Consider the following 25,414-nt stretch of genomic DNA (forward strand, 5'->3'; position numbering starts at 1 on the left):
ATCCAGAGATCCTGTTTGATTGGTGGACTCAGGAACTCATGCCTGAGAAGATAAGGCAGGAACTGCTCCCTCCCAAGGCAGGAGCTGGATTTGGTTTGGCATCAACATCACTGATGCTATTACTCCTCATCCTATGCCACCCCTGATGGATGACCAGCTTGGACCTGGCTGGGGCTGTCTGGATTTGTTTTTGAGAGTACCCAAAATGGCTATGCCACCTGACGCTCCCTAGATAGCAATGCTTTTGTCCCCTGGTGGAAGCCTCTAAAAATTCCAGGTGGCCGATAAGATCAATGACCATAGAGGATTGATTCCTGCCATTGGGCCTGTGGCTCTCTGGAGTCAGAACTGTGATCTTCAGCAAGTTTGGGTCTTCCCACATGTTTAATTGGGTGGCTGTTGTGCACTGGACTGATCTGCCTTCTTCTCTAGCTCTCAGGGTAGCTTTAGATACTTTGCAAGAAGAATTATATCCTTCCTGACCACAATTGGCTGAAAAGGCAAATATACTTCTGGATAATCATTATTAAAACTAGAAAAATAAAGAGAAAACTTGCCAGGGGAGAGATGGGAAACATAACAGTTACTTTTAGATATTTGAAGAACTGCTACATATGAGCAAATAAACATCATAGGATGATAGATTTAAAACAGGAAGGTCATCTAGGGTAACCATATCATTTTATAGAAGGGAACGTTGAAGTCTAGAGAGGACAAGTGATTTGCTCAAGGACAAAATAAGGCAGCAGAGTTGAGATTTGAACCTGGTCCTCTTATTCCAAGGCCATGGCTCTTTACGCTGTACTGCGGCTACCTTCTCACAAAAATAATAAGCTCACATCCTCCCCTGCAGCACTCAAATGGAAGAGTTTCCCACCTCCCACATCCAGCACCTACCTCCCAAGGCTCTCTCCCTGATATTCTCCTCCTGTATATGTCTGGAGTCAGGTTGGCAATTGGTAGACTGAGTTGAATCCTTGCTTCAGAGTTTGCCTGGGTACCACTTCTGCATCTCCTTGAGAGCAAGGATGGGAGATCTTTTTCACACTGACCTCCTCTGGGATACCTTGACTATAGTGCTGGGCTGGGTAGGGACTACCCACAACTCAGCTGGGTGCTTCTTCTGTAGGACATACTCTCTGGAAAGAAAATATGTATGGAAAGCATCTCTTTTTCTTGGGAACCAATTCCACAAGTCTATTGAGCACTGTCTTTACTTGAATCCACAGAGGGTGCAGAGACAGGGAGAATGTGATTGAAGAGGCCTAGTTGTCCATTGGAGGTGGACTTTGATGGAGACAGTACAGAACCTAGTTGAAATGTGATTAATGTCTATTTAGCCTCCTACAAACTGCTCAATGTTTTGATGAAGTTTAAGTATCAACTTCCTAGGAGACAACAATGGTAGATGTAAGCTAAGTTACTGTTATTGGGTTTTAATTCTTTTCTATCAATTAGCCTTGTGAGTATTTTATACTTAGCATTTCTTTTGACTATAGGAAATAAATACCTGTCCCATATCTGATTCATATTGTACATTGAGTATCTTTCTATTTTTCCCTTTTGGGGAGAATACATGTACCTCAACATGAGTCAAGATCTAAGCCTTAAGTCAATTATTCCGGGAGCCCTGCAGTTGGGACATAATTAGCTAAAGAGTTTGAAAAAAGAAACTTTAACACTTTTATGAGAAGCCAGGCTCCCCCAGAGCTGAGCCTGGTTTGAGTACATGCATGGATTCAGAGTTGAGAGAGGCCCTTTAAAGAGATAGAGTAGGTATGGATCCTAGTGAGAAGTCATTAATATTAAGTGTGTAAACTTGTTTACAAATCATGCTTTGCTATACTTTCTTTTTCCACTTGAATCAAAAGTCCATATTTTTAATACTATGTTCCATATGGTGTTGTATGACTACAAGTCATGGAGCTGTATAGAATCCAAAGAATGAAGAATGGAAGTTGGCCCAGAAGACTCTGAAGAGCTGTTTATGAATCCACCATACCACATCCTAATAAGGAATTTGGAAGAAGTGGTAGAGGATTTCATCAAAGAATTATATGAGCAAAAAAGAAGCATGGGCTAGGTGATATGGCAAGAGTGAGGAATACCCAGTGAACCTCAGAAATGCACACTCCCAGTGTGGAGAGCAAACAAAAAAGGTCCCTTCTATGTGGAATGGACCCCATGTGGCATTCCTAGAGGAGGACATGGACTAACATCCCACAGGATTGGCCACAATCTGCATAGTTGGAGGGAATAGTCATATCAGTGAATCACAGATCCACTGGTAGCATGAATTTTGTAACTCACAAAATACGAGATAAAAATGTAAGTTTTTGTTTTCCATTCATACAACTCCTCCTTCACAGCCTGCATTCAGTCCTTCTCTAGAGACATCCATATTACTTAACAAACAACTGCACAGAACCCAATTCTCCTAACCCCAAGTCCCATCTTCCTTCTACCTCTCCATAAGCTGTGCTGAGTCTGCTTCATTGGGGCACCATTTACCCCCAGTATATTCATTTAACCTGAAGCTGTGCAAGGAGGGAGACTCAGTAACTCCTTTTTGATGAGCAAGTTGACTAGGCAGACTTCATCCCATTTCCAAGAGTCTACCATCTGGAGAGTGAAAGCGTGGTGATTCTTTACGGATAATGATGTAGGCAGAAGAGGAAGAAGAGATATGGGGGAAAGCCTACTATGTGCCAGGTACTGTGTTAAGCACTTTACAAACATTATCTCATTAATTAAATGGTATTTCATTTAACCCTCCCAGCAACTCTGGGAGTTGGATGCAATTATTTAATCCCATTTCACAAACGACGAAACTGAAGCAGACAGAGTTATGATTTGCCCAGGGTCACACAGGCTGAATTTGAACTCAAGTCCTCCTCACCCTTGATTAGACACTCTCTCCACTCTACAATCTAGCTGAGGAACTGACCTCCCTGAATGAATCTGAGGGTCACTTGATGGTGTGAATCCTTGGTTTGTGGCACCAAATAGGGGCCTTTTAATCATGAACCCCTTATTAGTTGGTTGTCCCAGAATTGCCTCCAATCTCTAGGCACCTCTCACCTCCATATTTTTGCACAGGATGTCCCTCATTCTTAAAATTACAGGCAACACATGAGGTGTGCCAGGTACATCTGGGCTTACCCTGAAGTCTCAAAAATATTAATATATTGTCTCCTTTTCAAAGTTTGAATCTTTAAAGTTTTTTTTAAAAATTATTTTCATTCCCATAGTCTATCTGATGAATAAAAATAACATTCTTTTTAGCTGAGTTTTCACTTAACATATATTTCCCTTAAAAAAAGATTCACTGAGTGAAAACCTTAATAAAATGTGCTTCACATGCCCTTGCTAGAAGATATTCCTTCCTTAACACCACCTCTTAGGATCCTTAGCCTCCTTCAAGGCTCAACTCAAGTGGTAACCTACTCCATGAAGCCTTGCCTGATTTTGAAAGTTGAGGTGCTCTCTTTCTTCAAATTATCATGTATATATTTATCTGTTTACATGTTGTACCTTTCCCCCTTCCTCCCCCCACTGGTAGAATGTAAGCTGCTTCAGGGCAGGGACTGTTTTTCATTCTGTCTTTGTAGTGGCCCCAGGCGTAGCCCAGTGCCTGGAACCTTGTGAGCCCTTCATAAATATTTGTTTGAATTGGGTCAGGACCAGATCAGATCAGATTGGGTCAGATCAAGTCTCAGGATGCCCACGCTGAGGTCAATATTTTCACTGGGGTCCTCGTTTTGTTGGCTAGGACTCTTCCATCCCAGCTGTTCTGTAACATGATCCATTGACGTGGAAACATCACCCAAAATAGCAGCATTGGCCTTTGTGGCTGCTGGTTTGCATTTCAGACTAAAGAATCTCTCCTCCAACTCCCCCCCCCCCCCCACAAACACACCTCCTTCAGCCATTGTTTTTGCTTAACTTTCTCCTGGTCTTTAAGCGTGACTCTCTGGCCCTACCGTAATTTCAAAAGAAACTCTCATTGATTATTTTCTTATTGGCAAATTTCTGACTTCTTGAGATTTCTGGTCATTGTCAAGACTCTGAATAGGGACGTGTTTGGGTATTCCTCACAATGACTGAACTAGATGTCTGAGAGGCACTGTATTGTGGCAAAACTGGTGGATGTGGACTGGGGAGCTGGGTTTAAGCCCTGACTCAGTAGGTAATTTTCCTCTTCTAACCCTAAGTTTCTTCTGTAAAATGAAAGGGTTAGACATGATGATCTCTGAGGTCCCTGCCAGCTCTAAATTTACAATCCAGCTTTCTTGGTCTCAATCATTTGGTGTAGTGGATAGAATTCAGGACTTGGAATCAAGAAGACCTGGGTTCAAATCCTGCTTCAGGTATTTACGAGCGATGTGACGATCCACTCCTTTAAATTCTCTGACCCTTAGTTTTCTCATCTATAAAATAGAGATAATAATAGCCCTTACTTTCTAGGGTTGTTATGAAGCTTAAAGCATTAAATAAATGGTAACCACTATCATCATCATTATTATTGTTCCTATTTTCTCTGAGGGGGAGAAAGAGGCGGTTAAGTGATAAGTAGATAGAGCACTGGACTTGCAGTTAGGAAGACCTGAGTTCAAATCCTATACCACTTTCTTCCTAGCTGTGTGACCTTTGGCAAGTCACTTGACCTCTGTCTAACTCAGTTTCTTCCTCTGTAAAATGGGTATAAAAATAGCACCTATCTCCCAGGGTATTATAAGGATCAAATGAGATATTTGTAAAGTTTATTTTTTTAAGATGTCTACTGGACCTCCTGTTCAAGATGTCCAAAAAGGCAGTCAGAGATATGACATCAGAGTTCAGCAGAGGGCTGAATAGGTAAATCTGAGAATCATCAGCATAGAGATGGTCATTAAATCCACAGGAGCTGATAAGATCCCAAGTGAAGCAGTCTAGAGGAAGAAGAGAAGAGGGCCCAGGAGCCCTACAGTTATGCATGATCTAGAGGAGGATCCAGTAAAGGAGACTCAGAAGGAGTGGCCAGATAAGGGGGGAGAATCAGGAGAGAATAGTGCCCCACAATGGCAGAGGGAAGGGGAGAGGCAAAGGTTGGCAGAAGACCACAATATAAGTTATAGGCACAGTGGCCTCCGTGAGGAGGTAGTAGACCCCCAACTCTAGATGCCCGTACCCTTGGCAAAAGCCCCAGTTACCATGCACTATTTATAGCTCTGACTCCTCACAGCTTCCCTTCGTGCCTTCTAAAATCTGCGATCATCAGTTTTCACGTGACCACATATGGTGATCTGCTTTCTCCTTTTCTTTTTTCATTGACATCATTCCCTATATTATCAACATTTTATGTCTGAGAACTTCCCATCTCTCTGGAGTCATCTTCACTTTTTAATTTTTAGACTGTCTGTGTAGCACTGAATCAATGATGGAAAGCCAGTCAGTCAATCCATCAGTAAACATGTATTAGGCACCTACTGTATATCAGGCACAGTGTTAAGCACTAAGGATTCACAGAAAGGTAAAAGACAGTCCCTGCCGCTGAGGAGCTCACAGTCTAATGGGGGGGGGGGAGGGGAACATGCAAATAAGTATGATATATACATGAGAACTTTGGAAATAACCAAGAAAGGGAAGACACTAGAATGAAGAGGGATTGGGAAAGGTTTCCTGTAGAAGAGGGAATTTTAGGTAGGACTTGAAGGAAGCCAGGAAAGCCAAGAGGCAGAGATGAGGAGGGAAAGTATTCCAGGCATGAAGAGCAGCCAATGAAAATGCTGAGTCAGGAGATGGAGTGTCTTGCCTTATGAAGTAATGAGTTCCCCATCATCAAAAATGTCTAAGCTATGGATGGATGACCAGCTGTCATCGATCCAGGGTAGTAAGAGGCATTCCTGCATTAAGTACAAGGTTTGACTAGGATTCAGGGGTGGGGAGCCTGTGGTCCTTTAGGTGCTCAAATGCAGTACTTTAGAACCTAACTTCAAAGGGCCACACTTGAGGACCTAGAGAGCCACAGGTTCCCCACCCCTGGACTAGGTAACTTTAAAGCATCCCCCCTACTCTAAAATCCTTTTATTCCAGTATTGTCAGAGTTACCAGACCTGTGATATCCTTGGGAATCCTGGTTGAGGAAACTCATTTTGCCCATGCATATTCACACCTGCTCTACAATTTATATTATAAGAGGAATTTCCCAAGGTGCTGAAATATTAAAGTAATTTACCCAGGGTCACTCAGCTTATATATATATATATATATCATAGATAAGACTTGAGTTTGAGCTCTTACAGATTCTGAGACCAGCTCTCTAATGACTCCCCTCTATACCCCTGAAGCTGCCTCTATGAATAACAGAAATGAACTGGAAGATAAAACCACCCAATGCCAAAGAATTTGCTTAGGAAGGAGCAAATCTAGCTAATTTCAAAAAGTCCCAGCAGAGTTGGTGTCAGTGGGAGGTAAAAAAATGATCCAAGGTCTCCAATAGACTGCAAGCAGAACATGGGTTACTTTATGTAGCTGAAAAGGAACCTTCACTTCTAAGAGAAATCAAAAGGAGCATTTATGACATACCTATTGAACTAAGAATCTTCAAATCCAAAGAGGAGGAGGAAGTGATAGACCTAAGCATTAGAAGTGAGGAATAGAGGGCACCTGGATTACCAGTCACACCAAATTTTTCCCCATAGGGTAAATGAAAAGAAATTTGACATGGTGCTCTGAAAGTGAACATGGACTTTCTCCCAACTCTGTTCAAGATTTATAGAATCATAGATAAATCAATAACCATAAAGATACTTGGAGGTCATCTAGTCCTAACCCTTACTTTATAAATGAGGAAACTGAGGTCCAGAGAGATTATTCAAGGTCACACAGCTTATAAGTAGCAGACTGGGGATTCAAACTCAAATTTTTCTACCTCCAAACCAACTACTTTTTTCCACTGCATTATACTTCCTCATAGGATTTCAGCTCAGCTTCAGTGAATCCAAATTCAGTATTTTTTTTGTTTCTTTTTAGTGAAAAAACGTAATTCCTCTCCCTCCCATATCCCTCTCCATGACCAAAAAAGAAAGAAAAACAAAACCCTTGTAACAAATGGGTATGGTCAAGAAAAATAAATTGCTGCATTGGCCGTGTCTAAAAAAATATATGTCCCAATCTATAGACTGAGTTCATCATTTCTCTGTCAAGAATTAGAGAGGGGAGGGAAGACAAGAAGGTATTAGCATGTTTTATCATGAGGCGTCTGGATTTGAGGTTGGTCATCATTTTGATCAGAGTTCTCAAGTCTTTCAAAGCTGTTTATCTTTAAAAGGTTGTTATTGTATAAATTATTTTCCTGGTTCTGCTCATTTCACTCTGCATCAGTTCATATAGGTCTTCCCAGGTTTCTCTGAAATTGTTCCCTTCACCATTTTTTACAGTGTAATAGTATTTCATTACATTCATATACAATATAATTTGTTCAGTCATTCTCTAATTGATGAATGTCCCCTTCATTTCTACTTCTTTGCTGCCACTAACAGAATTAAATGTTCTTCTTTTGGACTGTAACAACTTCTGAATGCATCAGCTTTTAGGAAACGATTTTTCAGGCGTAGTCTCTGTATTTCAGAATATATCATAGGATTAAAGGTCATCAACTGCAAACAAAGGGAAATAAAGGGAAAACTGGGTGTCTGTCATTGTCCACTGTCATCACAGAGTTGACTGCTGAAAGTCTTACGTCCTTGAATAGGGGCTTGGACCCACAGCAAATGTCCAGAAATGGGAATTCAACGTGCCTATTACCCAAAAGTCTTGTCACTCCATCTACTGTTTGTCCAAAGGCAAGGACAGACTGATCAAGATGACTAATTTGCTTGAATGAATTTGAGGACAGAAATTGCTTTCTTGAGGGACATCAAGGACCTAATTGCAAATCCAAATTTCTCATACATTCCACCCCTGAACTTTCTACAATATCTGACACTGTTAACTCCTTTCTCTTCCTTGTTGCAATCATTTGGCTCACATGATACAGATTTCTCCTTTTTCCCTTCCTTCCCCTCTGACCAATCTTATTTCATCTATTTCAATGACTCTTCCTCCTGCCTTCTCCTATTCTCTACCCATGCTTTCTTTTATGGACACCCTGGTCTTACTCTTCCATAATGAAGACAGTAACATCTCTCCCTCAGGATTCTAGGGGTACCCTTGAGACTTGGGTAGGCAGAAGAGTGAATAAATCACTGTGCCTGGAGTGAGGAAAACCCATCTTCCTTAAGTTCAAATTTGGCCTCAGACACTTACTAGCTGTGTGACCCTGAGCATGTCACTTCGACCTGTTTGCCTCACTTTCCTTATCTGTCAAATGAGCTGGAGAAGGAAATGGCAAACTGCTCCAGTATCTTTGCCAAGAAAACCCCAAATGGGGTTATGAAAAATCGGGCACAACTGAAAAAATGACTGAAGTGCTATTGTCTCAAGATCCTGGCGTGTTCCTCCCTCAATGTTAACCCCAGTGATTAACACCTGAGTTCCACTTATCCAATGAACATCAATTAGCTTTTACAAAGAGATATTAACTTTAAAGGTATTTCCAAAAGAGTAGTATAAACATTTTCTCCTACAAACACCTAAAGTTTAGGGTACATTCTCTCCTTTCTCACTTTGTCTGTGGAAAGAGTGGACTCAAACTTAGCACAGTCTCTACGTAGCATATACCCCCAGCACGTTCACCTTCAAATGTGACATAGCTTAGGTATGAGTCCCTGTCTCAGCTAGAGCTAGACTTCATCCCAGAGATCATTCCCATTGATGCTAGACTGGCTGGCCACCAAAAAACCAGTATGGATTCCACTCCAAGACTTCAGGTGGCTTCCTCTCCTGACCTTTCAGAACTCACAAGGTCATAATCATCACTTATCTCCTTTGTTTAGGAGCAAGAAAGAATGAGCCCAACAGAACTAGAAGCAGCAGTGGGACTGTTCACTCAGCTTCATGTTGGCTCTGGGTGAGTGAGAGACTGAGATCTTTCTCCACCAGAGAAAGGAGAGTAGTTCCTCAGGCCAGCAAAGTGCCAGGAAGGAGTTCCAAGAGACTGGCTCTTGGCGGATTAATTCCCTTTAACTGTACCCCATTTCCACTAATGCAACTCCTCAACAGTCTAAAGCCTCATCAGCTGGTTAGCAGACTGGAACCACTGGCCATGTCTTGCTCCAAAGTCTACATGAAGATTGTATCAGTCAAATATTCTGTATATGCTCATAAGGATTGGGCTCATTGGCCACCCTCTATTACATTGCCTTCCCTACCCCACCCCCATGCTTTAAATCTTTTTAGTGAAGTTCTTTTTCTTAATTCCACTTCCCTATGACCTCCTTAGTCCCCTTTCTTTTCTTTCCTTTTTGAGTTTTTAAATTTTTTATTTATTCATTTTTAGTTTTCAATATTCACTTTTATAAGATTTTGAGTTCTAAATTTTCCCCTTCCCTCTGCTCCCACCTCCCCAGGATGTCATGCAATCTGATAGAGGCTATACGTGTCCAATCATATTTAACATATTTCCATATTAGTCATGTTATGAAAGAAGAATCAGAAACAAAGGGAAAAACTACAAGAAAGAAAAAAAGAGAGAGAGAAAATAGTGTACTTCTATCTGCATCCAGACTCCATAGTTCTTTCTCTGGATGTGGATAGCATTTTCTATTATGAATCTTTTGGAATTGTCTTAGATCATTGCACTGGGGAGAAGAGCTAAGTCTATCAAAGTCGGTCATCACACAACATTGCTGTTACTGGGTACCATGTTCTGGTCCTGCTCACTTTATTCAGCATCAGTTTCATGAAAGTCTTTCCAGGTTTTTCTGAAATCTGCCTGCTCATCCTTAGTTCCCTTTCAGCTCAAAAGAGTCCTCCCTTGTAACAAATGAATACAAGTTAGGTAGACCTAATCAATACTTCAGCCTACACTAAGGATAGGACCTGTTGTTCACCACCTCTCTGACAGGAGATCAATTTCAAGCACTCTTAAAATCTGAACTATCACCTTTGGATGGGTAACTCCCAAATCTTACCCTCTAGCCCCAAACTTTCTCCCTGCTATGCTACCTGGATGTCCTACTGGCACTTTAAACTCAAGGTATCTAACTTTGAAGTTATCATCTTTCCCCCAAAACCTATTCCTCTTTCTTATTTCTTTAGTACTATTTGGCATCATAAGTCAAGTCATTTGAACAAATAGCTATTCTTGTTCAAGGGAAGGGCAGCATGGCAAATGGTTAGAGGGTCCAATAATTTCCCCATTTTCTCAGAGTAGAATATCCTAGAAGAGCCTTCCTCAGCCCTTCAGAGATAATCTCAGGGATGAAGGGAGCTGTTCCCCAAAAATTCTTCATTTCCTTCTTTTCAAATATTGTCTTGATATCTTTTGTTTTTACTGTCATTATAACTTCTGGGGGAAAAAAACCATCTCTTTCATCCCTACACAATCACCCCTCCAGGTTGAACCCACCTTTATAACAAAGGAAAACAATCAAGCAAAAACATTCATTATAATGGTCATATCTGACAGCACATAGAGCATTTTGCCCTAGTAGTCCCCCCATTTCTACTGTGAAGAGAGAAATATGTTTCATTGTTTATTCTCCAGCACTGTCATTGATTTTTCAACAACTCAGAGTCTGGCTTTCTCTTAGTAAGCCTAGTTTTGTGAAGACACTCCAGTAACCCACAGAGGTACCTAGCCCTTGCCGGATGATTTTATTTTCAAAAGAACATTGACTGGGTAATATGCCAGGGGGATATCCCCAAGGCACATGGTACCTCAGGGATGCTTCATCTTCCTCAGAAGCAAGAGCCATCAGGGCCATATTCCTAGTCATCTTCTTCTAGAACATCTTCTGTTAGAGTCCTGGGTTTGGAGTCAAAGGACCTGTGTTTGAATCCTGCCTCAGAATCTTATGAACTGTGTGACCCAGGGCAAGTCACTCGGTCTTCCTGGGCCTCAGTTTCTTCATCTATAAATTTAAAAGATGTGGTTTCAATGCACTCTAAAGTTTCTCTTCAAGCTCCAAGTGATTGATTTTTTCCAGTCCCTAGTCAACACCTTTTTCCTCAGTTCCGTTCTCCATCTGTACCTGGCCAGTTTAAGTGACCCATTGCATGTCATTTCTCTTTTCTGACCTTATAGAATACCTTGTGTTTCACAGAAGATCCCACTTTAGGAAATTATATTCTTGAATTTGATATTGAGCCTGTTGGGGTAACATGGTCTCCAGAATGCAAAGCTCATCATGAGAAGCTTCGAGGCCTGGTGGATAGAGTACTGGCTATTGGGACTTCATAGCTAGTCCTTCCTTGCTAGGGTCCCAGAGACTTCCTACCTGCTTAGTCCCAGGTGGGTCACTTAACTTTTCTGTGTTTCAATTTTCTGTAAAATGGAGGGTAATGGCAACATCTGTCTCACACGACTGCCTGTCTTAAAGCATTTATTTGCATGTTATTATCTCCCTCATTAGATTGGTGGTAGTGGGGTATGTGTGTGTGTGTGTGTGTGTGTGTGTGTAAGAGAAAAAGAGAGAGAGAGAAAGAGAAAAGAGAGAGAGAGAAAGAAAGAGGAGAGAGAGAAGAGAGAGAGAGGGAGAGAGAGAGAGAGAGAGAGAGAGAGAGAGAGAGAGAGAGAGAGAGAGAGAGAGAGAGAGAGAGAGAGAGAGAGAGAGAGAATTTATGTCTGTGCCTGACATTTGAAAGGAAAAAAAAAATCAGTGGTTTTTTTCTTGCTCAAATACTCATCCAAGTGCCCCCTTTTCTCCCTGTCCCTTGTTCTGAGATCTCAGGAGCCTGGATGTGGGTGATTGTTTCAGTCCCAGAAAAATGCTTTTCAGCCAAACTTAGAACAAAATCACAATTCAGGGTCTGAACTCTACCTAGCAACAAGATTAACGGCTGATTTTGCAATCTGGTATTTTTATCCCCAGGCTGGGAGCTGGTGAGAAATGTGGAAGCCTCCTCACACTGGCAAGCACCTTCCCCTCCCTCCTGTCTGCTCCTCACTCCACCTGCCACTGAAGCAGGGTATCCACACCAAACCTCTGACCTTGCCTTGACCTCCTCTCTCCATCACCAGCCAGTTCCCAGCCTTCAGTTTCCCAGGTATCTTCCCATCTCACTACCAATCGACCCCAGGATCACCCAGGATAGTACTGGAAGGGACACTTAATCCAAGCTCCTCATTTTATAAGTGACTAATGGAATCTTAACAATGGATGTGACTTGTTCAGGATTGCACAGCTGTGTGTTCTTACCATGTGGGATTTGAACTCAAGTCTTCCTGACTCTTAAGCACTACATCTAACAGCGTGAATGTAATAACCAATAACAGCCAGCATTTAAGTAGTGCTTTAAGATGTGTATGACACATTATCTCATTTATCATCACAACAAACCTGGGAGTTGTGTTATGATTATTATTGTTTTCATTTTACGAATGAGGAAATTGAGGCAGACAGAGATTAAGTGACTTGCCACTAGTCACAGAACTAGTAAGTATCTGAAATCAGATTTAAACTCAGGTCTTCCTGACTTCAAGTCTAAGAATCTATCCACTGATCCACCTAGCTGTCTCTAAGAGCAGGGCAAATGCTAGAACTCAGGTCTCCTCCTGGACAAGTGTCCTCTCTACACCAAACAGCTTTTTCTCTCCCCCCCACCCCTACCCCCACCCCCGACTTATCAGTAGCAAGTTGTACATAAAGGCATGGGGCAACCAGGAGGCACGATGGATAGAGAGCTGGGCCTGGAGTCAGGAAGGCTCATCTTCCTTAGTTCAAATATGGCCTCAGACGCTTACTAGTTATGTGACCCTGAGCAAGTCACTTTACCCTGTATGCCTCAGTTTCTTCATCTGTAAAATGAGCTGGAGAAGGAAATGGCAACCATTTCAATATCTTTGCCAAGAAAACCCTAAATGGGGTCACAAGGAGTCAACCACAACTTTAATAATGAGGTATTGGAGGGGTTTTTTCTTACTGGAAGAATAATGAGTTTTTCCCTTTTTTCCTATTCTTTTTTATTTCCTTCTTTCTTTCATGGTTCCTCCTTCCCATCTTCATTTTCTTCTTTCCTTTTTCTCTTGTTTCCTTCTTTCATCCCACTCCCCTTGTCTATTCCTTCCACATTCTTCATATCCTCCTTTATGTCTTTCCCATTTCCTTTTTTAATTAAACACGCAATTACTATTTTTAAATTTTTAGCTAATTACTACCACCTATGTCTGAGGCAGCAAAGCATTATCACATGAATTTTCATGGAACCTAGCAAGACTGAAATTAGTCAACCAATAAATTAATATTTACTGTTTCCATGGGTGCACAGAATGCATTCATTTTAAATTCATTTTCATGTAAGTTATTGAAATTGACCAATATGACATTGCTAGGAGCAGCTTGTCAGTGCAGTGGATAGAGTTCTGGATTTTGAGTCAGGAAAACCTGAATTCCCATATAGCCTCAGACGATTACTAGCTGTGTAACCCTGGGTAAGTCACTTCACCTCTGTTTATCTCAGTTTCCTTGTCTGTAAAATGAGGATAATAACAATCCCTCAGGGTCCTTGTGAGGATTAAATGAGAAACGTGCCTAGTACATTGCATGCACAATATATATGCTAGCTATTCTTATTAAGAATAATAATTTTGGCACTACAAATATTAAAACTGGAAAAGGCCTGAAATATCACCTCATCCATCCAATCCCCTCTTTTATCGGTGAGAATGCTAAGACACAGAGAGGTCATATACCTTGTTATTGGCAGAGGCACATACTTATTTCAGAGCTTTTGATCTCCTTCACGGTCACTTAGCAGCCATACAGAGATGAACTGATATTCTCATCCAGGCCTGTGAATGCCTTGAACCTAGTGAGTGGTTCATCACTATGGATGAAAGTGATGCCCAACAATTGGAAAATGGCTGAACAAATGATAGTATATAAATGCGGTAGCATACTATTGTAGTACAATAAAATTACAAATAGGAAGAAGTTAGATAAATTTAGTTTTATAGATTTAGAGCTAGAAGGAAACTTCTCCTGTATTTTACAGGTGAGAAAATCGAGGCCCAGAGAGGTCAGATATTTGCCTAAGGTCACACAGGTATTATGCCGTATTACAATGCCAAGCCTGAATTCTTATATGGGAAGACTTTGATCTTACACAGAGGAAGGAAAGTAGAACCAAGAGTACAATATGTGCAATGACTACAATAATGTAAATGATTTTTTAAAAACACTAAAAAGCAAACTTTGAGGATTTATGAATGAATGATCTTGCTCCTTGAAGACTGATAAGGAAATACATTTTCCTCCTCTCAGTGAGAGGTAAGGACTCTAATTGTTTTAATGCCTGTCTTCCACAACTGTCAGGTGGGGTTGCTAGGTCAGTTGGCTTTATTTAAATATTTTTCTTTGTTGCAAGAAGGGATTTGGAGACAGTGGTATCAAAATCAAAGGCAACTATAAAACTGTTAAATATTTTTAAATTTCATATTTTATTTTTTCCCCAATTATATGTAAAAACAATTTTAACTTTTTTTATTATTATTTTGTGTTCCAAATTTCCTTTCTCCCTTCCTTCCTCCCCTCCCCACCTCATGGAGAATTTGACATAGATTATACAAGAGCTATCATACAAAACATATTTCCAAGTTAGTTATGTTGTGAAATAAGACACAGACCAAAAAACAAACAACCCAAGAAAAAATAAAATAAAATCTGTATTCAGACTCCAACAGTTTTTTCTCTGAAGGTAGAAAGCATTTTTCATCATAAAAGTCCTTCAGAATTGTCTTGGATCAATGTATTGCTAAGAAATAGCTGTCATTCACAATTGATCATCAGTATTGCTGTTACTGTATGCAGTGTTCTCCTGATTCTCCTCATTTCACTTTGCATCAGTTCATGTAAATCTTTCCATATTTTTCTAAGCATCCTGCTTGTCCTTTCTTATAGCACAATAAATAGTATGCCTTCACAATAATCTACCACAACTTGTTCAATCATTCCCCAACTGATTGACATTTCCTCAATTTCCAATTCTCTGTCACTACCAAAAGAGCTGCTATGAATGTTTTTGTACAGATACATCCTTTTCCTTTTTGTTTTTCTTCTCATTGGGATATAGACTTAGTAGTAGTATTGCTTGGTCAAAAGGTATGTATGGTTTTATAGAATTTTGAGCATAAAAACTGCTAAATATTTTTAAAATGTTGGTGAAATAGATTTTTAAAAGAACTCTTAGAATCTCTTCCGATGACTTTCTGAGAGTAGGAAATTGATTCTCTAAGACGGCAAACATTTTGGACCAAGCAAGGAAAATTCCAGCCTGAAGGACCTAGAAAAGGACCATTTGCCTACTTCACTCTGGAGCTTAAGCCACTCACAATATCTCTTGCCCCAAATACCCCCCAGAAATAGAAAGCTCTGAGAGAAAGGTAGCTATGGCATAATGATCACTGAACTTGATGAAAGTCAGGAGAAAGCCAGTTTCAAATCTCCCCTCTGATGCTATCTTAGGATCATGGATTTAGGGCTAGGATGATTTAGTCTACCACCCTCATTTGGCTGATAGGGAAACTGAGGCCCAGGGAGTTTTAATTATTTGCCCAACATCACAACCTGTTAGAAAGTGTAAGAGCTGAGATTCAAGTCCCAATCCTAGGAATGTAAATCCAGTGTTATTTTCATTAGAACACTGTGTGACCTTGGGTCAGTCAATTAATATCTCTGAGCCTCCATTTTCTCATCTCTAAATTGGGGGAAGGCAGAGTATCACATTGCATCCCTTACAGGGTCACCGTAAAGGTCAAATAAGATAATATGTTTTTGTAATCTATCTCTTCCAACAACAGAGCCACAAAGACCCTGAACCAGTTAAACTTAGCACCAACTGCATCTTGTAACCTGCCTGTGCTTCTAAGCCTCAAATTAAGCTCAATTCCTTCTCTTTAAAGTCCCTAAAGTGGACTTCTGGGGGCAGAGTCAAGAAGTTGGAGTAGAGAAACACTCAGCTGAGTTCTCTCAACATTCCCCTATGAACAACTTTAAAATAACACCTCAGATCGAATTCTGGACTGGCAGAGCCAACAAAAGTTGTGAGTGAGTGAGTGAGGCATCCTCCCAGCCCAAGACAACATAAGAGGTAGGAAAGAGAGATCTGTGACATGAGGGAGGAGGCCAACCTAAAGTCCACATGAGTGAAGCACCAGTGGTGGAACTAGATGGTGGCGACAGAAGCAGCAGCAACTTTGGGAGCTCTCAAGGCAGAGAGAGTAAGGAGACCTGGTAACTGGTCAGAAAGAGATGATGGGATACTCTTGTACTAGTATTGCGCACAGAACCAGATGCCTACAGCCACTTCTGGGTCATAGGTCAAGTGCAGAAAGGAGCACTTTAGGTCAAGAGGGAGTGAAAGCTCTGAGGGTCAGTATCACTTCCCACCTCAAAGGATCAGGGACCCTAAGGAGAAGTATCAATTCTGGTTCCAACGAAGGAGGGACCCTGAAGAGTAGTATAGATTACAATCCCAAGGAATCAAGAGTCATTCCTGAGTAAGAACCAGAGTGCAGATCAAGAAAACAATGATCATACCTCTCCCCAGATCATACCACCTTGGAAATACTGAAAATACCCAAAACACCAAAACTAGCTCTGAGAACAGAAATGTGAAAAAGTCTGAAGCTTGATATAGATCCTTTCCTTCACCCATGCCAGGAACAGAGCTCAACATTGACATACAGTTCCAAATCAAGAAATAGGGTGGAAAAAGGAGTAAACAAACAAACAAAACAAGAACCTGACCATAAAAATGTACTATGGTGACAGGGAAGATCAAGACACAAACTCAGAAGAAGACAATGAAGTCAAAACACCTTCATGCAAAGTCTCAAAGGAAAAGAAAATGTGAATTGGACACAAGCCCAACAAGAATTCTTCAAAGTAAAATTAGAGTGGTAGATGAAAAATTAGGTAAAGAAGTGAAAGCAAAGGAAGAAAATTATGAAAAGACAATTAACAGCTTGATAAAAGAGGTGCAAAAATTACTGAAGAAAACAACAACTTAAAAAACAATTGGTCAAATGAAAAAATAGGTACAAAAGTTCATTAAAGAAATAATTCCTTAAAATTATAATTGGGCAAGTGGAAGCTAATGACTCCATGAAACATCACTAAACAATAAAACAAAGTCAAAAGAATGAAAAAAAAGGAGAAAATGTGAAATATCTCACTGGAAAAAAAAAACTGACCTGATAAATAGATTGAGGAAAGATCACTTAAGAATTATTGGATTAGCTGAAAGTCAGGATTAAAAAAGAGTGTAGATAATATATTTCAAGAAATTATCAAGGAAAATTGCCCTGACATCCTCAAAACAGAGGGCAAAATAGAAATTGAAAGAACCTACTGATCATCACCAAAAAGAGAACCCAAAATGAAAATTTCCAGGAATATTATAGCCAAATTCCAAAATCCCCAGGTCAAAGAAAAATTACTTTAAGGAGCCAGAAAGAAACCATTCAAATACTGTGGAATCACAGTCAGGATCACACAAGATCGCAAAAGAGTAAAAGACAAAAGAGTTAGGGTTCCAACCAAGAATAACCTACCTGGCAAAACTTGAGTATAATCCTTCAAGGGGGTAAGTGGATACTTACTGAACTAGAATGGCTTTCAAACATCGTTGATGAAAATACCAGAACTGAATAGAAAATTTTACTTTCAAATATAAGATTCAAGAGAAGAATAAAAAAAATGTAAGCATGAAAGAGTAAGGGATAATAAAGGATACCATAAGGCTAAAATGTGTACCTTTCTATATGGGAAGATGATCCATAAGTCTTCTAACAACTTTATCATTATTAGGACAGTTAGAAGGATTCTACATAGAAAGGGTACAGTAGTAAGTCAATTATGTTGGGATGAAGTAAAAAAAAAACATGGATAGGCAAGAAAGAGGGATGCCTTGGGAGAAGGGGGAGGGAAAAGGAAGAATAGGAAAAATTATCTCACACAAAAGAGGCATACAAGGAAGAGTTTTCACAGCAATACTTGAACCTCATTCACATTTAATTCATTTAAATATATATTCAATTGACAATAGAAATCTATCTTACTCAACAGGAAAGTAGGAGGGAAAGAGGATAAGAGAAAAGGGGAGAGAAAAGGAAGGACAGATAAAAGAAGGCAGTGGTCAGAACAAAACAGACTTTAGAGGAGGGACAGAATAAAAAGAGAGAGGAGGATAAACAGAAGAAAATATGATGAAGGTAAATGCACAGTTAGCAATCATAACTGTGAGTGTGAATGGGATCAAGTCATTCATAGAACAGAAATGGATAACAGAATGGATAAGAAACCAATACCCAACAATATGATGTTTACAAGAAACACACATGAAACAGAGAGACACACATAGAGTTAAAATAGGAGCTGGAACAGAATCTATTATGCTTCACCTGAAGCAAAAAAGGCAGGGCTAGCAAGCATGATCTCAGACAAAGCAAAGGCAAAAGTAGAGTTAATTAAAAGGGATAAGAAGGGAAACTATATCTTGCTAAAAGGAACCATAGATAAAGAAGTAATAGCGATTTTAAACATATGTACACCAAATGAAACAGCATCCAAATTCTTAAAGGAAAAATTAAATTAATTACAGGAGGAAATAGACAGTAAAACTATACTAGTGGGGGACTTCAACCTTCCCCTTTTAGAGTTACATAAATCTAACCATAAAATAAATAAGAAAGAAGTCAAGGAAATGGATAGAATCTTAGAAAAATTAGATATGATAGACTTCTGGGGAAAAGTGAATGGGAAGAGAAAGTATGCATTTTTCTCAGCTAGACATGGCACCTTCATAAAAATTTACCATGTATTATGGTATAAAAATCTCACAACCAAATGTAGAAAAGCAAAAATATTAATTGCACTCTTTTCAGATTATAATGCAGTAACAATTACATCAAATAAAGGACCATGGAAACATAGATTAAAAGTTAATTGAAATCTAAGTAATCTAATCCTAAAGAATGAACATCCAAAGAACAAATCATAGAAACATTCAGTAATTTTATTAAAGAGAATGACAATGAGACAACATTACAAAATCTGAGGAATGCAACCAGAGCAGTATACTTGGGGGAAAATCTGTATCTCTACATGCATACATCAATAAAAGAGAGAAAGAGCAGATCAATGAATTGGGCAGGAAACTAAAAAAATAGAGAAAGAACAAATTAAAATTCTCCAATTAAGCATCAAAATGGAAATCCTGAAATCAAAGGAAAGAGTAATAAGATTGAAAGGGAAAAATTGAACTAATAAATAAAATGAAGATCTGTTTTTGTGGGGGGAAAACAATAACATAAATAATCCATTGGTTAATTGGATTTGAAAAAGAAAGAAGAAAATCAAATTACTAGTATCAAAAATGAAAAGGGTGAATGCACCACCAATGAAGAGGAAATTATTAGGAGTTACTTTGCCTAATTATATGCCAGTCAAACTGACAACCTAAGTGAAATGGATGAATATTTACAAAAATATAAGCTGCCTAGACTAACAGAAAAGGAAATAGAATACTTAAATAACCTTATCTTAGCAAAAGAAATTGAACAAGTCATCCATGAGCTCCCTAAGAAAAAGTCCCCAGGACCAAATGGATTCACAAGTGAATTCTACCAAACATTTAAGGAACCATTAATCCCAATACTTTTTTGATATTTATTTAGTATTTAATTTTTCCCCAGTTATGTGTAAATAATTTTTAACATTTGTTTTTAAAACTTTGAGTTCCAAATTATCTCCCTTCCTCCCACCCCACTTCACCTCATTAAGAAGGCAAATGATTCCATATAGGTTATATATAATTAATCCCAATACTAAATAAACTATTTGAAAATACAGGTAAAGAAAGAGTTCTCCCAAATTTCTTTTATGACCCAAATATGGTTTTGATAACTAAATCAGGGAGAGCAAAAACACAGAAAACAAACTGTAGACTAATTTCCTTAATGAATCAAAGCAAAAATTTTAAATAAGATTCTATCAAAGAGATCACAGTGATAGATCACAGAGTCATATACTATAACTAGGTAGAATTTATATCAGGAATTCAGGGCTGGTTCAGTATTAGGGAAACTATCAACATAATTGACCATATTAATAACAATAACAAAACAAATCATATGATTATATAGATGCAGAAAAAGCCTTTTGACAAAATACAATATCTATTTCTATTAAAAATACTAGAAAACATAGGAATCAATGGAACCTTTCTTAAAATGATAAGTAGTATCTAACTAAAACCAAGGGCAAGTATTATTTGTAAGAGGTATAAACTTGAAACTTTCCCAATAAAATCAGGAGTGAAACAAAGCTGTCCATTAACACCACTATTATTCAATATTGTACTAGAAATACTAGCTGGAACAGTCAGACAAGAAAAAGAAACTGAAGTAATAAAACTAGGCAATGAGGAAACAAAACTATCACTCTTCAGATGATATGTTGGTATACTTAGAAAATGCTAGAAAATCAACTAAAAAACGTTAGTGAAATAATTAACAACTCCAGCAAAGTTGCAGGATATAAAATGTGTTGTTTTTCAGTTGTATCCAACTCTTCATGACCTAATTTGGGGTTTTCTTGGCAAAGATACCAGAGGGATTTGTCATTTCCTTCTTCAGCTCATTTTACAGATGAAGAAACTGAGGCACATAGGGTAAAGTGTCTTGCCCCAGGTCACATAGCTAAAAAGTATATAAGAACAGATTTGAACTCAGGAAGATGAGTCTTCCTGACTGCATGGCTGGCTCTCTATCCACTGTGCCACCTAAATCATAAGCATTTCTACATGCTACCAACAAAACCCAACAGCAAGAGATAGAAAGAGAAGTTTCATTTGAAATGACTGCAGACAATATAAAATACTTGGGAGTCTACCTGCCCAAACAAACTCAGGGATTGTAGGAATATAATTACAGAACATTTCACACAAATAAAGACAGATCTAAAGAACTGAGAAATATTAATTGTTCATGAGTAAGCTGAGCCAATATAATAAAAATAATCCTACCTAAGTTAATTTACTTATTCGGTGTCATACCAATCAAACAACAGAGAAATTATTGTATAGAGCTAAAAAAATAGTAAAATTTTTATATCAGGGAATCAATGAAAAAAAGTATGAAGGAAGGTGGCCTAGCAGTTCCAGATTTTGAATTATATTACAAAGCAGTAATCATCAAAATAAACTTGTACTGGCTATGAAATAGACTGGTAGATCAGTGGCATACATTACATTAGGTGCACAATACACAGTAGCAGATGACTATAGTAATGTAGTGTGTGATAAACTCAAAGATCCAAACCTTTGGAGTAAGAACTCAACATTTGACAAAAATTGCTGGGAAAACTGAAAAGCAGGTTGGCAGAAACTAGGCATAGATCAACATCTCATACCGTATACCAAGATAAGGTCAAAATGAATAAATGATTTAGACATAAAGGGTGATATCCTAAGTAAACTAGGGGAGCATGGAAAATGCACCTAATAGATCTATGGATAAGAGAAAAGTTTATGACCAAAGGAGAGATAGAGGAGATTGCGGGAAGTAAAATAGATAATTTTGATTACATGACTTTTTAAAGGTTTTGTACAAACAAAACTAATGCAGCCAAAATTGGCAGGAATACAGGGATCTGGGAAACAAATTTCACAGCAAGCATTTCCAACAAAGGTCTCATTTCTTAAATATATGGGCACCTGAGTCAAATTTATAAAAATAAGAGCCATTCCCCAGTTGATAAATGATCTGTGGATATGAACAGGCAGTTTCCAGAAGAGGAAATCAAAGTTCCCAATAGTCACATAAAAAATGTTTGAAATCATCACTAATTAAAGAAATGGATATTAAAACAATCCTAAGATACTATCAGATTGGCTAACATGACAGAAAAGGAAAATGACAAATGTTGGAGGGGATGTAGAAAAATAGGACCACTAATGCACTTTTGGTAGAATTGTGTATTTGTCCAAACTTTCTGGAGAACAATTTGGAACAATATCCAAAGAGTTATAAACCTATGCATACCTTTTGACCCAGCAATACCACTACGAGGTCTGTATCCCAGTGAAATTAAAAGAAAGGGAAAAGAATCTATTTGTCAAAATTATTTACAGCCACTCTTCTTGTGGTGGCAAAGTATTGGAAACAGAGGAGATGCCCATAAATTGGAGAATGGCTAAAGAAGTTGTGGTATATGATTGTGATGAAATACTATTGTACTATAAGAAATGACAAGCAGGATGGTTTCAGAGAACCCTGGGAAGATCTATATAAACTTATGCAAAGTGAAGTAAGCAGAACCAGAAGAACATTGTATACAATAACAGAAATATTGTAAGGATGATATTTAGCTACTCTGAAAAAAGTAATTCCAAAGGACTCATGATGAAAAATACTCTCCACCCCCAGAGAAAGAACTGATGAACTCTGGAATGCAGATAGAAGAATACTTTTTTAAACTTTATTTCATTGCTTTAGTTTGCTTGTGTTTTCTTTTGCAACGTGGAAATATATTTGGCATAATCTCACATATTTAATAGTAATCAAAGTGTGTGCCTTAAGGAGAGGGAAGAGGTGGGAGGGAGAGAATTTGGAACTCAATCATTTTTTTAAATGATTGTTAAAATTTTTACATATATTTAATAAAATAGGTATATATATAAAATAGATACATGTACATATATATATATATTTGAAATTCCTACAACACCCATTCTGCTCACTGGTAAAGGGAAGACTAATTAGTGGATTGTCCAACCAAGAACCCAGCGTACTTCCTATGGGGTGACTGTTTCCTGTCCCCCTCCTGCCAGTTCTCCTCCCTTCCCAGCTGTAGCTCCTCCCTGTTCCACCATTTCACACTCACCCCCATACCAGTATCCACCCACCCCCACCCCTACCTTGCTACCCTATTCCCTGCCTACCCAGCAGCCCACCCCCAAAACCCTGCCCCCAGCTCAGCTGTTAGGTGAAGTCACTGTCAGCAAGGCTGCTCCTGCTGTGAAAGCTATTTCTGACTGTGGCTTCCTGGCCAGGGCATTCCTTCCTTCCTTCCTGGGGGGAGGGGAGAATCAGTTTCTTGCCCTTGAACACCTCTCCTTGGACAACTCTGCCAGTGCCATGCAGTCCTCACTCTGGCTGAGTTCCAGGGGTCTCTCGCAGCAGTCCTTGGAGAAGAAGATCATACAATCCGGCTCATCGGTAAGTAATCTTAGCATAGATCTCCACCTAGGATCAGGAAAAGGAGCACCACAAGTCCAGCCTTAGCCCTATGAAGCAAAAAAGTAATAGACACAGACACAAGGAACAGATTATCCCTCCCTGCTGGTACATGATGACCCAGCATCCATCCTCCCGCCCATTCGTCCATTCAATAAATATTTATTAAGTGTCTGCTATGCATAAAGTTATACACAGACTAACAGGGCATAGTCCTTAGCTTCATGAAGTTTAATAATGATAGTGATGATAATAATCACTCCTCTTCTTTACAGAACACCTGGCAACTTACAAAGCACTTGGCCTCCCTACTATTCCATTTCCTTATCTATAAAATGAAGGATTGGACCCAGGGGCCTCTGAAATCCCTGCTCTTCTATGCTCCTATAACCTTGTTTCCACTCTATTACACAGTTCTCCAAGCTCATAGTGGGAGAGAAGAGCTTTGCACAAATAACTATCCATCAGAATAATACAAGAAAGTTCCAAAAGTCAGGCAAGAATTCAGAAGAGGGAGTGACTGCCTCCAGTTTGGGGAGCCTCAGAAAAGGTTTCCTGATGAGGTGGTCTTTTAGTTGGCCCTGGAAAGAAACAGAGGCAATTAGACAAACCAAACTTCCTTGCCCCTGGGGGAATATTTACAGCAATGTCTTAGGGGGAAGGAACCTAGGGTATGTTCACAGAAAGGTTAGGGCTTCAATTCAACAAAGATTTTTTTCTTACCAGCTACTGTGCCAGGTCTTGGAGATACAAAAACAAAAATGCAACAGTTCTTGCCCTCAAGGAGCTTACTTTCTAAAAAGAATATACAACACATAACAGGAAGTTGAAAAAAAGAGAGGAGAAAGAGCTGAAGATACTCAAAATTAGGGCTCAGTAGACAAGGTCCTGGGAAGATGCATCCAGAGTGCAGTCTGAGGAGGAATGAAGGCATGGTTGCCTGGGCCTCCTCCTAGAAGGTTCTGGAAGAAATCAACCAATCAGAGGAAGAGGCTACAAGGTTGAAGAGTGCTTCTCCTCTTCCTCTTCCTCCTCCTCCTTCTTTTGTGCTCTTTTGTGTTTTATTAGAGTTACCTAGAGTTGCTATCTAATGTAATCAGAATATCCAAAAGGTGCCACCTATTAATGAAGGCATTATTCAATGTGTTCTTTTTAAAAATTGATGGAATAAAATGAGCATTTCCATAACACAGTATATAAAAAAGATTGCACATGAAACTATAAATCTGTTACATACAACTTGCTATTCCTTTTAAATATATAATAAAGTTATTATGTAAATATCCTTTTTTTCCTCCTTTTTTTCTTCCTTCTCCCTCCCCTTACCCTAGACATGGCTTCCATTTGATACAAATAGGTATATATGTGTAAAATCATTCTATACATCCTTCTATTTATCAGTTCTTTCTCTGGATGCATACAGCATTTTCCTTCATATGTCCTTTGCAGTTAATTTGAGTATCTATAATAGTCAAAATTACTTATTTGCTCAAAGTTCTTCTTAAAATAATATTGCTGTTATTGTATATAATGTTCTTCTGATATGAGAAATACTCCAGGGATAAAGTGAAAATTCAGGGTGAATAGGTTTCTTTCTCTTAATCAGCCAAAAGCCATCTTTGAACTCTTCCATCTTTCATCCCTCTTTCCCATCAAATGAGAATATATGAAAAACAAAACCTATTTTAAACTCTCATAGTCAATCAAAACAGAACAAAATTCCACATTGGCCACATCCAAAAAGATTTTTTTTTTGTCTGATTTTGCATTCTGAATTCCTCATTTCTTTATCAGGATGTGGATAGATGTTTCAGTCTTAGTCCTCTGGATCTCTGGTTGATCATCACACTGTTAAGAATTCAGCAAAAGAGTATTCCATTATATAACTTGTTCATTTATTTTCCAGTTTATGGGCACTCCCTCAGATTCTTATTCTTTGCCACCTCAAAAAGACTTATCACCTAAAAAGAAGCCAAAATTTCTGCTAATTGTCAAAACAATTCTAGAGGCTCCTACTGCTGAGAATTTGCCCCCAATCAGGATAAAGGTCTTGGGTTCTGCTTTATTTTCCCCCTCCCCCCACATCAGGAC

General features: G+C 38.9%; 1 long non-coding RNA gene across 1 annotated transcript; it reads left to right on the top strand.

Moving 5' to 3' along the window:
- Positions 1-22,978: 22,978 nt before the first annotated feature.
- LOC140527236 (uncharacterized) lies at positions 22,979-24,608 on the top strand. The gene is made up of 2 exons (XR_011974726.1): positions 22,979-23,305; positions 24,050-24,608. It is a non-coding gene; the product is annotated as an uncharacterized lncRNA (long non-coding RNA).
- The last annotated feature ends 806 nt before the right edge of the window (positions 24,609-25,414 follow it).

This window comes from Notamacropus eugenii, chromosome 1 (genome assembly GCF_028372415.1).
Source record: "Notamacropus eugenii isolate mMacEug1 chromosome 1, mMacEug1.pri_v2, whole genome shotgun sequence".
NCBI lineage: Eukaryota > Metazoa > Chordata > Mammalia > Diprotodontia > Macropodidae > Notamacropus > Notamacropus eugenii.